This window comes from Arachis stenosperma, chromosome 9, assembly GCF_014773155.1.
Source record: "Arachis stenosperma cultivar V10309 chromosome 9, arast.V10309.gnm1.PFL2, whole genome shotgun sequence".
NCBI lineage: Eukaryota > Viridiplantae > Streptophyta > Magnoliopsida > Fabales > Fabaceae > Arachis > Arachis stenosperma.
This window is the reverse complement of record NC_080385.1, coordinates 71,653,857-71,668,640: the sequence shown is the minus strand read 5'-3', so window position 1 is coordinate 71,668,640 and position 14,784 is coordinate 71,653,857.

Genomic DNA, 14,784 nt, shown 5'->3' with positions numbered 1-14,784 from the left:
TGTTTCAGGGTTTCCCCTAGGTTGGCTCCTATGTACGTGTTTTTTCCTTCCTCCTCACCGACTTGTATCTCCTCGGTTTTTCCTCCCGGCTGGGGTCGTAGCTCTTCTCTGGTCCTTGTGCCGCCCAACTCTATGGTGTGGACTTCTTTGCCTTTTCCTCTCAGATTTAGGCTTTCGTTGTAGCACTTTCTTGCCAATTTTTGATCTCCCCTCACCGTTGCTATTCCTCCTGGAGTCGGGAATTTCATGCAGAGGTGAGGAGTTGATACCACTGCTCCAAGGCGATTAAGGGTAGTTCTGCCGATTAAGGCATTGTAGGCTGACCCTTCATCGATAACTATAAAGTCTATGCTCAGAGTCCTCGATTTTTCCCCTTTTCCGAAAGTTGTGTGAAGGGGCAAAAATCCCAGTGGTTTTATTGGCGTGTCCCCTAACCCATATAGGGTGTCGGGGTAAGCTCTCAATTCTTTTTCATCTAACCCTAGTTTGTCGAAGGCGGGCTTGAAGAGGATGTCCGCCGAGCTTCCCTGGTCTACTAGGATTCTGTGGAGATGGGCGTTGGCTAGGATCATAGTTATCACCACGGGATCGTCATGCCCGGGGATTATCCCTTGCCCATCCTCCTTTGTGAATGAGATAGTGGGGAGGTCGGGTGTTTCTTCCCCGACCTGGTAAACTCTCTTGAGATGTCTTTTGCGAGAAGATTTAGTGATTCCCCCTCCCGCAAATCCTCCTGAGATCATATGGATGTGTCTCTCAGGGGTCTGTGGTGGAGGATCTCTCCTGTCCATATCATCTCGCTTTCTTTTTCCGTGGGTGTCCGACCTCTCCATGAGATATCTGTCAAGCCGACCTTCTCTAGCCAGCTTTTCTATCACATTTTTGAGGTCGTAACAATCGTTGGTGGAGTGACCATATATTTTATGGTACTCGCAATACTCGCTGCGGCTTCCCCCTTTTTTGTTTTTAATAGGCCTTGGGGTGGCAGCCTTTCAGTGTTGCAAATCTCTCTGTATACGTCCACTATAGAAGTCTTTAGAGGAGTAAGAGTGATACTTTCTGGGTCTTTCGAGACCGGGTTCTTCCTTCTTCCTGACTTCCCTTTCCCTCTCCCTGGAGGAGGAAGCAGGTCCAGGTCGTGAACTCGGGTCTCTTAGCTTTGCATTCTCTTCCATGTTGATGTACTTTTCAGCCCTTTCTTGTACATCACTTAGAGAAACGGGGTGTCTTTTAGATATGGACTGTGAGAAGGGGCCTTCTCTAAGTCCATTGACTAACCCCATTATCACTGCCTCTGTGGGCAGGTCTTGGATCTCTAAACATGCCTTATTGAACCTTTCCATATAGGCTCGTAAAGACTCTCCGACCTCCTGCTTTATTCCCAGGAGGCTCGGTGCATGTTTTACTTTGTCTTTTTGGATGGAGAACCTCATCAAGAACTTCCTTGAGAGGTCTTCAAAACTGGTGATGGATCTCGGGGGGAGGCTATCGAACCACTTCATCGCTGCTTTCGATAAAGTGGTCGGGAAAGCCTTGCATCTCGTAGCGTCGGAGGCATCAGCTAGATACATCCGACTTTTAAAGTTGCTAAGATGATGCTTTGGATCCGTAGTTCCATCATAGAGGTCCATATCAGGGCTTTTGAAGTTCCTTGGAACTTTTGCCCTCATTATGTCCTCGCTGAAAGGATCTTCTCCGCCCGGGAGTTGATCTTCTCCTTCATCGCGGGAGTTCTTGAGGGAGGATTCCAGCTGCAAGAGTTTTCTTTCTAACTCTTTTCGCCGTTCCATCTCCTCTTTAAGGTACCTTTCGGTTTCCTTTTGTCTCTCCCGCTCTTGTTCCAATTGCTCCAGACGGCTATGGACTAGTCCCATCAATTCAGTTACGTGGGATGGTCCGCCCTTTTCTGATTCACGTCCATCTGAGGAGTTTACCTTCGGATTCTTCATTCCGGAGGTACCCTCTCTGTGTTGGTCGTTATCTTGTTGTTGGGCCATGTCTTCGTTGTCATTACCCATGTCCAGATTCTCTTGTTCAGAATCTGTTTCCACATGGCCCTCTTCGTGGGATCTATCCGCCATCGTTGAATGATCTCTCGGGTCCCCGGCAACGGCGCCAATGTTACGGTAGGTAACCGGAGATTAGTCCAATGGATGGCGTTTGGCGGCCCAAGTGAGTGATGGAGGAGGACTCCAGGTAGGTCCGCAACTCGGGAGGCTCCGCCCGACTTGTGCTCGTGTGTGAATGGGGGGTGGTACCTGCAAAGACACTCCGATGCCTAAGTTAGCAAGGGTGTAAGCAGGTCTTAGAGAGTATTGGACTTAGAGATACCTGAGGGGTGTCAGTGTATTTATAATGGTTAGCCAATAACCACCGTTGGTGTAGTGCCGTATCTTTAGGATGGTAACCGTCCCTATTATCTTGGGGAGGTTGAGATATGGCTTTATGAGGCGGTTAGAGAGATTTTAGGGGCGGTTACACATTTGAATGAGTGTTTATCTGCCAGCTAATCCCGCATCCGACCTCTTATGACCAAGTCGTGGTTGATACCGACTTCTTGTGTGAAGGTCGGTACTTAGCTAGGCTCTAATCCTTTAGATTAGGCCTTTTGATTGGACCTGGGCCTTAGCATTGGGCCAGGGTATGAACAATTATATAATAATATTTTTAACAAAAATAGTTAGTTAATAAGTATTGAATATAATAATCTAATTTTTTATTAAGTAATATAAAATAAAATATAATTATTTTATATTTTAATTTGATATTGTAGTTTAAAATATTATTTTAATATAATTTTTTAATATTATAAAAATATTTTGCATAATAATTAATTTTAATAAATAAAAAATATTTATTTTCTTTATTTATATGTTTTATATTCTTAATTACGTAAGTTTGATTAATTTAGGTCTTATTAATATAAGTAAATATATAATGTGATAGGCATGGATTTAGAATTATATTATTTATTTCATTTTTTTAAAAAAATTGAAAAAATGAAAAGGTTAATGTTTTCGTATATTATATATAATATTTTAAATAAATTATATTTTTGAAATATTTTGATAAAAGATTATATTATATAATAATATCTTTAACGAAATTAGTTAGTTAATAAATTTTTAATATAATAATGTAATTATTTGTCAATTAATATAAAATAAAATTTTAATTATTTTATATTTTTATATTACAGTTTAAAATTTTATTTTAATATAATTTTTTACTATTATAAAAAATTTTTGCATAATAAATAATCTTATTAAAGAAAGAATACTCATATTTTTATATTTATATGTTTTATATTTAATTATTTAAGAATAAAAGATTCTGTTACCCTTTAAATTATTGTGTATTAAAGTATTTTCATTTAAAGCATTTATTTATATACTAAGATTTTCTGTATTTATTAGAGTCTATCAATGCTCTTCTTTCATATTAGCCTTTGATTTTCATCTAATCAAATCTAATGGTCTATATAAATGTAGCGCATCGAATAAGCACATAATTGTTGTGCTCGTTTTAGACATACCCAAATATTTTTATTAATATAATAATACATGATTTTGTGTATGTATAGATTTTTTTTGGAGATTACTCAAATAAAGATACCTATTTCATCTTTTGCTAAAGATGTTTTTGTGTTGCATTTTAATTGATTTGTGTTTAATTTATTCAGTGTTATTCGTCACATATTATTAAATTTCTTAAATGATATTTTTTTCAAAAATAATAAAAAAAATATTTAAATTGGATTAAAACCAAAAAAATAATAGATTAACTATTAAATTTTTTTTTAAAATTATTTATATAAAAAATATATCACAATCATCAAAATATATATATATATATATATATATATATATATATATATAAAACAAGCTCAAGACTCTTAAAACTTTTACAAATAAAAAAATAATTAATTTATATTTGTGCGATATATAAAATAATTACTATATTATTATTAGATTATTGATTAAAATTCACTAATTTAAATTTGTTTTCATTTTAAATATAAGCATTAGAAATAAATAAAATTTTTATAACTAAATGTAGTGTAACAAAATATATATAATATTAATTAATTTTTAAAAAATTTTAAAAAAATAATTTCTTTCATTTTAGTCAAATAACTATTTAATAAAGTAGACAAATTAATTAATTTCTTCTCATATACAGTTTCTTTTTTTTAATGACATAAAAATAATTGATTGGGGTATTGGTTGAGATCATTAAAGTTATTATTTCGTTAAATTTTTAATTTAAAGAGAAATTCTAATTAATTTTAGTATAGAAATTTTGAATTTGAAAATATTGATAAAAACCATGTTACATTTTGATTTATTTTATTCTCATTTAAATTAATCATTAGGTAAGTTAAATTTCTATTTTGAAATTATATTCGAGCTTCAATCTAATTTTTAAAGTTTCAATTTACTTAATTTGATTTTCTAACTTAGGTATCCGTGACTCAAATTAGAGTTTTAAGTATTTTTTTGGAAAAAAATTAAGGTAAAAGAATTTCAATTGTCACATCAAATAGTCGCTAGAACGTAGTCGTCATTAATCCATCTCAACATGCCGTTAACAATTCTGTGAGACTGTGACAAAAATAAAACCAGGAACCATTGTGAGTCATAACTACTAAGTTAGGAGACTAAATTGAATAAATCAAAACTTTTGAAATTAAATTGAAACACGAACATAATTTCAAAGACCAATAAGTATTATCTCTTTATTGATAATTAAGTTGTTTTAATGATAATTAAGATTTAATAATGGGTCATAATTAAAAAAAAAAGCATACTTTTGCAGCAATGAGCCTATAGTACTAGCTAGGGATGTTCATAGATCGGATCATATCCATAAATTCACAATATATATCCGTATCTAATCTGTAATTTATGGATATGATCCAATCTGTAAGATGATCGGATTGGATCGAATCTGATCCACACTCTAATCGGATAGAAGTAAATATATTTAAAAAAATAAACAAAAAATTATTGACTTTCTTTATAAAAATAAAATTTTTTAATATTTTTTATTTTACGAATATATTTAATATCCGATCCAAACATAAAAAATGCGGATATAGAATTCGATTTGGTGAGTTTAGTGTAAATCGGATCGAAATTTTAGTCATATCCAATCTACGAACACCCCTAACAATAATAATTAAAAAATTATAATGATTATACTTTTAAATAAGAGAAAGTTCTAAAAAAAGAATACTAAATACAAAAAAAAATAATCAAATATTAAAAAAAATTTAATTTAAATCGGTTGGAATTGGAATTTTTTGTCGGTGTGTGTGTGTGTGATGTAATAATAATAATATGGTAATTATTTTATATGTCACACAAATATAAATATTTTTTTGTGAATAAGAAAAGTGTGATGTAATAATAATAATAATATGGTAATTATTTTATATGTCACACAAATATAAATATTTTTTTGTGAATAAGAAAAGTTTCGTAAGTCCTTGGTCATGTTATGAATTTTTTTGGTATTAGCCTCCTATTATCGATTTGATTCATATATAATTCGAATGATAAATTATTTGATGATGTGTTATTTTTTACTGTGACATACTTCCTTATTATTATTATTATTATTATTATTATTATTATTATTATTATTATTATTATTATTATTATTATTATTATTTTGCACATTCAAAAATTCATATATAAAAGTAAAAAAATTATGAAGTGCAATCATGACTTTAAGAATAACATGGTCAAATTATTACCATAATATAATGAAACTATGGAAGTTTATCAGTCTCGTCTAATAGAGGGAACAAAATTTCTTTCAATAGTTTACTTAACGTTTAATAGAATAAAAATGAATTTTTACTAGAATAAATTTTAGTACGAGTTTAATATTTTTATTCATCATAAAATACTCTCGTAGATAACTTTTAGAAAAAAAAGTATGATTTTTAATTTTATTTTTAAATAAAATTTATTTTTAATTTTGAAACGAATTTTAATTTTATCTTTTAATAATATTAATTTTTTACCGTATATAATTATTCAATTAATTTTCAATCACATCTAAATAAATTATTCTTAATAAAACTATTTTGTTTATTCAATTATCTTTTTTAGAAAATAATTAACTATTAAAATAATTAAACTTTTCAAAACAAAAATAATAAAAAAAATTATGAACGAAAAAAATTAACCATCATGATAATTTTTTGTATTTTAATTCATATTTTAATTATAAACATAAATATAATTTGATTATATTATTTATAAAATGTGACTATAGATATAGATAAAATTTAGTTATATTACTTATATATAGTTTCATTGTATTGCTTATAAATTTAGATTATAATTATGACTATAGAATTGTTTTGGTATTTTTGTATGTATGACTAACTGGTGGTGTTAAAACATTACTCTTAATTATAAATAAGATTTATAATTTAAAAAATCAAATACTCAATTAAAAAGATACGAAAAAGATGATGTTAAAATATTCTAACTCTTTAAAATAAGAATATTCGAAATTCAATTAAAAATTATTTAAAATTTAAACTCAATAAAAATTTATATTCAATATGTTTTGTATTAAATATATTTAATAACCTATTTTATCATGTTGGTTGAAATTAACTTTTATAATATTAATTTTCTAATAACACTTTATTAGAAAGAAACTTTTTTTTTATAATTTTTAAAAATTAATTAATATTATATATATTTTGTTACACTACGTCTAGTTATAAAAATTTTATTTATTTCTAATACTTATATAAAAAATAAAAACAAATTTAAATTAGTGAATTTTAATCTATAATATAATAATATAGTAATTGTTTTATATACCGCATGAATATAAATTAATTATTTTTTTATTTATAAAAATTTTATGAAGCATGAACTTGTTATGGATATAACTCGTGTGATAAATTTTACTTTAAAAAAAGAATTATATATATATATATATATATATATATGATTGATTAATGAGTGTGACATATTTTTTTATATAAATAATTTTAGAAAAAATTTAATAATTAATCTATTATTTTTTTGGTTTTAGTCCAATCTAAATTTTTTTGTATTATTTTTAGAAAGAAAATTTTTTAATAAATTTAATAATATGTGACAAAAAATACCGAATAAATTATACAAAAATTAATTAAAATGCAACACAAAAATATCTTTAACCAAAAATAAAATAAGTATCTTTATTGGAGTGATACCCCATTTTTTACATGGATAACACAGAAATTAAATTGGATTAAAATTTATACGGTCCATTGTCAAAATTCTTCAATACTTTTCTGGTGTTTAATATAGTTCTTTTTGTTATACTATGAACTTACGTAGGTTTTAAGATACAATCTTGAACTAATATAATATTCATATATTACCTTCCACTTAAACAAAAGTTGCCTACAAAAGGGTGGATTGAAGAATGTAATTTAGTGGTACGACAGTTATTAGGTGTTACATACCCCGGTTCTGGATTTGGCAGCCCAGCAGACTTTGGGCTCAATTCATCCAGTTCGACTCAAAAAACCGGATCAATCCTGAAATGTTGTTTGCACGTAACTCTGGTGTTCAATACTGTATATATCTAAACCAAAAAAAAAAAATACTGTATATACGCATCGTATCATTTCAATTTGAGGATGATCTTACCATTTTAATTCGTATATTTAAGGGAGCTTCTAACTCCCGCAAAGTAAGCAACCAACAAACCTAAATTTCAGCCTCTATGACCAATTCTAATTTGAACGTCAGTGTGTCTTTACAAATCTTCTATTTTGTTCGTCCAGCAATCTGACTAGCCACAAATTCCAGTCAAAGCCAATCGAGTCATAGATCTTGTCATTTCAAGTCATTTCTAAACATTAGCGCCATCTGAGGGGACCTATTAACGAAAGGCTCCAATGGCTTTCCGGTTCAATGGACAACTTGAACTCAGAAAAAATTTTCGATAAATATAACCCCCCGAAGAATTCAAAGTGTGGTCCACATGGCGGTGACACCTAACCCCCAGCCATTGAACCGCCAAAATTCAATCCCCGAAGCCGGTTCGTGTCCCTTCGAAGAAACAGGGTCCGACAATTCTAGGATTATCTAGGAACTATACCACAAGCTACAGAACTTGAAAAGAGGTTGCATTCGGGGACACAACCCTGAGAAAGGCACCTCACCGACTCGCCAGAATGGCAATCCAGAAGACGGCGCGGCAGGACCAATCCAGTTCATTCTCACAACAGCAGTTTGCGCTTCCCGAGCAACGAACAGTGCAAACGCCGAGGTAGGGGACATGAAAGATCTCCAACCAGAAAACAAAAGTGGAATGACGAGCCCGTGGTTGTGGGTGCCACCACTTCGCCTGTAAGATTGTTTGGGTTTGCTTCCCCAAGAAATTTGATAAGCCAATGGACATGTGATATAACGGAACCCATGTTCCCCAAGAACACTTGACAGCATTCGAAGCTCGGATGAATATGGAAGGTGTTCCCAACACAGTGCATTGCCGAGCTTTTTCCGTGACCCTCGCAGAACTCGCAATCAAATGGTTAAATTTCCTGCCTCAAGGGTCCATTGCGTGCTTCTCAAACATATCCCAAAGATTCTTAGCCTAGTTTACTACCAGGATCACCAAGGCTAAACATCTCATAAATCTCTTGGGAATAACCCAGCAAGAAAACAAGTCCACAAGAAAATACCTAGATCGGTTCAACGATGAATGTATAGAAATCGATGGCCTTACCGATTTAGTTGCAAGCCTTTGCCTAACTAACGGGTTAACAAATGAGGACTTCCAAAAATACCTAACCATTAAACCCGTGTATACTATGCACGAGATCCAAACCGTGGCTAGAGAGTATATAAATGACAAAGAGGTTAGCTAGGTCGTGGTAGCCAATAAATAGAATATCTCAACTGCCCCCTCTCCCTCTTAGCAAGTTGGTGCATCCCACCCTATAAGTGAAGGGCCAAGAATCAGTCGAGCAAACCTCCCCGACCCCCAAGAATTTGGAAGTTTACCAACTGCACTCCCCTTAACGCCCCAATTGCAAAGTCTACCAACAAATTTCTGATCGCAGAGTTATTCGAAAAGCTCGGCAGCTCAAGGAGCAAACTGGAGGAAACAAGTTCCTGTACTGTCATTATCATCGGGGATACGGCCATAGGACTCAGGATTGCTTCGATTTAAAGGACGCTCAGAAACAAGCAATTCGCGATGGGAAACTCCTAGAGTTCACAAAGATCATTCATGAACCATGGAGACCAGCCAGAGAAAGATATTTGGAGATAGAAAAAGGTCGCAACCCCCGAACAGTCAGGGCGCTCCCAAGGGACGAGACCAACGCCGACCCCGCCATTGTTGTGAATGTTGTGGTCTAACGTCTAGGAGAGAAATCCTACTCCTTTCAAAGAAAGGAACTTAAGATCCTTGCAACGACCACATCGGAACCCCAAAAGCTGCCCACTTTTCCATATTTCACATTTAGCCTGCAAGACTACCGTGTTAAAGATACTATCGATGATCTGCCCATGGTCATCATGGCCAGGCTGGGATCCAGCCTCATAAAAAGAATACTGGTGGACATGGGTGCCGACTCTAATATTCTGTTTCGGAATGCCTTCAATGCACTGGGGCTTCGAGACTCAGATCTCCAAACACACCAACACGGTGTAGTGGGCCTGGTGGATTTCTTTATCAAGCCGGACTGGGCTGTCAAGTTAGGAAATATTATTAATGATTTTTAGGCGGTAGTATTCACGAAATTCCTAACCAAGAAGTTTTGGGCAGACGACGGTACCATTGCGACCATCCATGGCAACTTAGAATCGGCAGTAGCTTGTAACATTGCCAGCTTATCTTTGAGAAAAAAATCCCACAACTCCGCAGGAATTTTTGTCGCTAACTTAGACGCGAGGCTGGAAGAATGCCCTTGGCTAGAGCCGGAAGGGGACCTTAAGAAGGTGTAGATTGGGTAAATGGAAGAAAAATACACTTTCCTCAATAGAAGCATGCCAGACGAGCTCAAGACTCCCCTGGCATCCCTCTAGAGAAAGAACGGGGACCTGTTCGCTTGGACTCCCGCCAACATGCCAAGCCTAGACCCCGTTTACATATCTTATCGACTCGCCGTAAAGCCAGAAGCAAAGATTGTGTCGCAAAAGCGACGAAAGATGTCAATTGATAGAGCAGCCGAGGTCAAGAAGCAGACGGCCAGCCTCCTACAAGCCGGGTTCATTCGGGAACTCACCTACTAGACTTGGGTGTCAAACGTGGTGCTGGTTAGAAAACCCAACGAAAAATGGAAGATGCGCGTGGATTATTCAGACCTCAACAAAGCCTACCAAAGTCTCTTTCCTATTACCCTACATCAATAACCTAGTTGACTCTGCAACTGGGTACAAGTATCTGAGCTTCATGGATGCAAAATGGGATTATCATGCCAGACGGTATTCACTATTACACAGTCATGCCATTCAGCCTGAAGAACACCGGGGCCACTGATAAACCCCATTTGTAGGGTTTATCTTGTGCTTGATTTAAGGGATTTTATGACCTTTTACCCACATTTATTCAATGAAATAGCATGGTTTTATAACTTCTCCCTTAATTGTGCTTAAGAGTGAAAATATGTTTTTTAGGACTTAAAATAGCTAAATCTAATTCGCCTTGATTTCATTAGATGCCTTGATATGTTTGTTAAGTGATTTAAGGTTTAGGAGGCAAAGATTGGATCAAGGGAATGAAGAAAGAAGCATGAAAAGTTGGAGAACTCATGAAGAAATGAAAGAACCGGAAAGCTGTCAAGCCGACCTCTTCGCACTTAAATGACCATAACTTGAGCTACAGAGGTCCAAATGATGCGGTTCCAGTTGGGTTAGAAAGCTAACATTCGGGGCTTCAAAACGATATAAGATTTGCCATAGTTTCTACACGTATGGTGGCGCGCACGCGCATAGTATGCGCACGCGCCGTTGCTGCCACCTGGTTCACTTAAAGCAAAACGTGGCCAGCGATTTTAGAAGCCTTGTGGGCCCAATCCAACTCATTTCTGATACTATTTAAGCCAAGGATTGAAGGGGGAATGAACATACTTTACAAACTTTTAACCAATAGTTTAGTTTAGTAGTTAGAGTTAGTTTCTAGAGAGAGAAGCTCTCTCTTCTCTCTAGAATTAGGATTAGAATTAGGTTTAGTTCTTAGATCTAGATTTTAATCTTTGCTTTCTTCTACTTCTACACCTCAATTCCTTGTAGTTACATTCATTCTTCTTCCATTCTTTTGTTGTAGTCTCTCTTATGTTGTTCTTGTATTTTGTTATAGATCTAGTATTGTTCCTTCTACTCTCTTTCAATTCAATAAAGGTAATTCATAATAAATGTGTTTCTTTTAATTGTTGTTGTTAATCCTTTGCAATAATTGTTGTTAGATTTCATTCTTGTTGTCAATTTACTATGCTTTTCTTGTGTGCCTTCCAAGTGTTTGATGAAATGCTTGGTTAGATTTTAGTGTAGGTTTTGTTCCTCTTGGCTTTGGTTGAGTAATTAGTGACTCTTGAGTTATCTAATTCCTTTGTTGATTGATAATTAGAAGTTGCTAATTGATTTGAATGCCCCTAAAGCTAGTCTTTCCTTTAGGAGTTGATTAGGACTTGAGGAATCAAATTGATTCATCCACTTGATTTTCCTCCATGGTTAGAGGTTAACTAAGTGGGAGCAATGAACAATTTGTGATCACAATTGAGAATGATAACTAGGATAGGACTTCTAGTTCTCATATCTTGCCAAGAGCTTTGTTAGTTGTTAGTTTATTTCCTTTGCCATTTATAATTCTTGTCTATAATCTCAAAACCCCAAAATAACTCATAACCAATAACAAGACACTTCATTACAATTCCTAGGGAGAACGACCCGAGGTTTGAATACTTCGGTTTATAAATTTTAGGGGTTTGTACTAGTGACAAACAACTTTTTGTATGAAAGGATTATTGTTTGGTTTAGAAACTATACTTTACAACGAGATTTCATTAGTGAAATTCTAAACCGTCAAAAATCCAATCATCAGCCACATACCAACAGCTCATGACAAATATTTTTCAAGAACAAATAAAAAAAATGATAGAAGTATACATTGACGACGTCCTCATCAAGATCGCCAAAGTGGAATCCCTATTGGAATATTTATGCCAGGTGTTCCAGTCTCTCTGAGAACATAGGACGCGCTTCAACTTGGCAAAATGCGCCTTCGCGATGTAAGCCAGAAAATTCCTCGATTTTATGTTGACGTAGCGGGGAGTTAAATCCAATCCAAAAAAGTGCGACGCAGTCATCAGGATGGCCAATTCGGGATCTATCAAAGACGTCCAAAGGTTTTCCATGGTTGTAAGACCACCAGCCATACTAGCAACAAAACAAGACAAAGGAAACTCGTAAGAACAAATGAATCAAAATAAGGAACAAATAAGGAACAAAAGTGAAGGAATAGAAATAGGTTTGGAGGAGAACTTACCAACATACTGGCGATCAGCTTCCCGGTCACCCATCCTATCACGAGGGTTCAATGGTCTAACCCCAAACACAATCGTCACTCGTCAGTACCTCAAAGATGTTCTTACTCTCCCGACTTAAACCCTCGTAAGTCACCTTTACGAGGGAGTTGTCCACAGCCTCATACTTCCAGTAAGTAAGGAACCTACGTTCCCCCGCCAGAGTCAACTAGAAGGGATGATGACCTCTTGTCGACCGGACCTTAAAATACTCATCCTCGAACCCGTGAAACAAGTCCTCAAAGATGCTGATAATTTTCCGACCCTGTACAGCCCAAAAAGACATGTACCCCTTCTTATGCTTATTCTCCCAATAAGGCACTGTGAGGAAGAAGAAGTACAAGAAGACCTCCACCACAGCCAGGATCTCCAAGTACTCGCACATAAGTCCGAAACACCTAATAGCTGCCCCACTATTAGGGTGGAGCTGCGATGGAGCAACATTACATTGATTTAGCAACCCGATGCCAAAATCGGAGTACGGAAGTTACATTATGGTATCAGAACAGTCTTTCCTGTTAGAGCCTTGGGAATGGACTGACTATGCTTTACTGCATGTGATAAACCCATATTTTATGATATATTTTGTACTTAGTTTGAGTAATTTATTCAATCCTTCACCCACTTATTCATATTAATTGCATGGTTTTACTTTTCCTTCCTTATTATGTGATGTATGTGAAAAACATGTTTCCTATGCTTTAGAATTAATTATTTTTACCTTTATTTCCATTTGATGCCATGATTAGTGTGTAGAGTAGTTTCAGATCTTCTAAGGCAGGAATGACTTAAAGGATAGAAAAGGAAACATACAAAAATGGAAGGAAAGCGTAAAACGGAGTTTTGGAGAAACTGGCATCCACGCGACCGCATGGACGACGCGGCTGCATGCCAAGCGCGAAGAAGCAGTGACGCGGCCGCATGACTGACGCGACCGCGCACCTAAAGAAGAACACCTGTGACGCGGCCGCATGACTGACGCGACCGCGCGATAAGGAAAACTCCAATTGACGCGACCACGTGACCCCGCGGACGCGTGACAGAGGCCACGCACCAGAAATTGCAGAAAACGCTCATAGCGGATTCTGAAGCCTTTTTTGGTCCAAATCCAAATCCATAAGGAATAGACCATAGGTTATGAAGTGGAGGAATGCATCCATTCAAGGACTCTCGAATTTTAGTCATTTTCCATGATTTAGGTTTAGTTGGAGAGAGGTTCTCTCCTCTCTCTCTTTAGGATTAGGATTTAGATTTAGGATTTTATTTGCTTTGAGGATTATCTCTTTATCAAGTTCAATATTCCTTTTTCATTACTTGCTTTCTCAATTTAGTTTATGAATTCTTCTATGTTACAGATTACTCTTTCGAATTAATGCTATTTGAGGTATTTCAGTTAATATTGCTTTCTTTTATTTATGTTATTGATTATTCCTAATCTGAAGACATTTTTATTCCGATAGATTTAATCTCTTTCCTTTTGGTCTTGGTTAAGAAATCAGTAACTCGGGAGTTATCTTAGCTCAACATAATTGATAACTGTTATCTTTGCTAATTGAATTGAACTTCAATAATCCCAACCTTTTCTTAGGAAATAAATAGGATTCGAAGGTCAAACTAAGTAGTCCCTTGACTTTCCTTTGCTTTAGCAAAGGTTAACTAAGTTGAATTGAGATTCAACTTTCATTATTATTGATAAGAATAACTAAGTCTGGACTTCCAATTTCTCATACCTTGCCAAAGGGTCTGCTTTACAGTATTTATTTATTTTAATTGCCATTTAAATTATTTCCCATATTCATTCCTCATTCTTAAAACCCCCAATTTACAAACTCATAACCAATAATAAGAACATACCTCCCTGCAATTTCTTGAGAAGACGACCCGAGGTTTAAATACTTCGGTTATCAATTTATTTAGGGATTTGTTACTTGTGACAACCAAAATGTTTGTACGAAGGGATTTCTGTTGGTTTAGAATCTATACTTACAACGTGACTTTATAAAATTCTTTACTAGCAAAAATCCTAACATCAAAATGGCACCGTTGCTGGGGAATTGCAAACGTGTGCCTTATTATTGGTTATTGTAAATATTTTTAAAAAAAATTCCTTTTTTGTTAGTTTTTGTTTTTATTATCTCTCACTACTATGAATTATCACCCCTCTGGCTTCAAGTTTGATTCCAATGTTATTGTTAGGAATGGACACTATAATGAGAACAGGAATA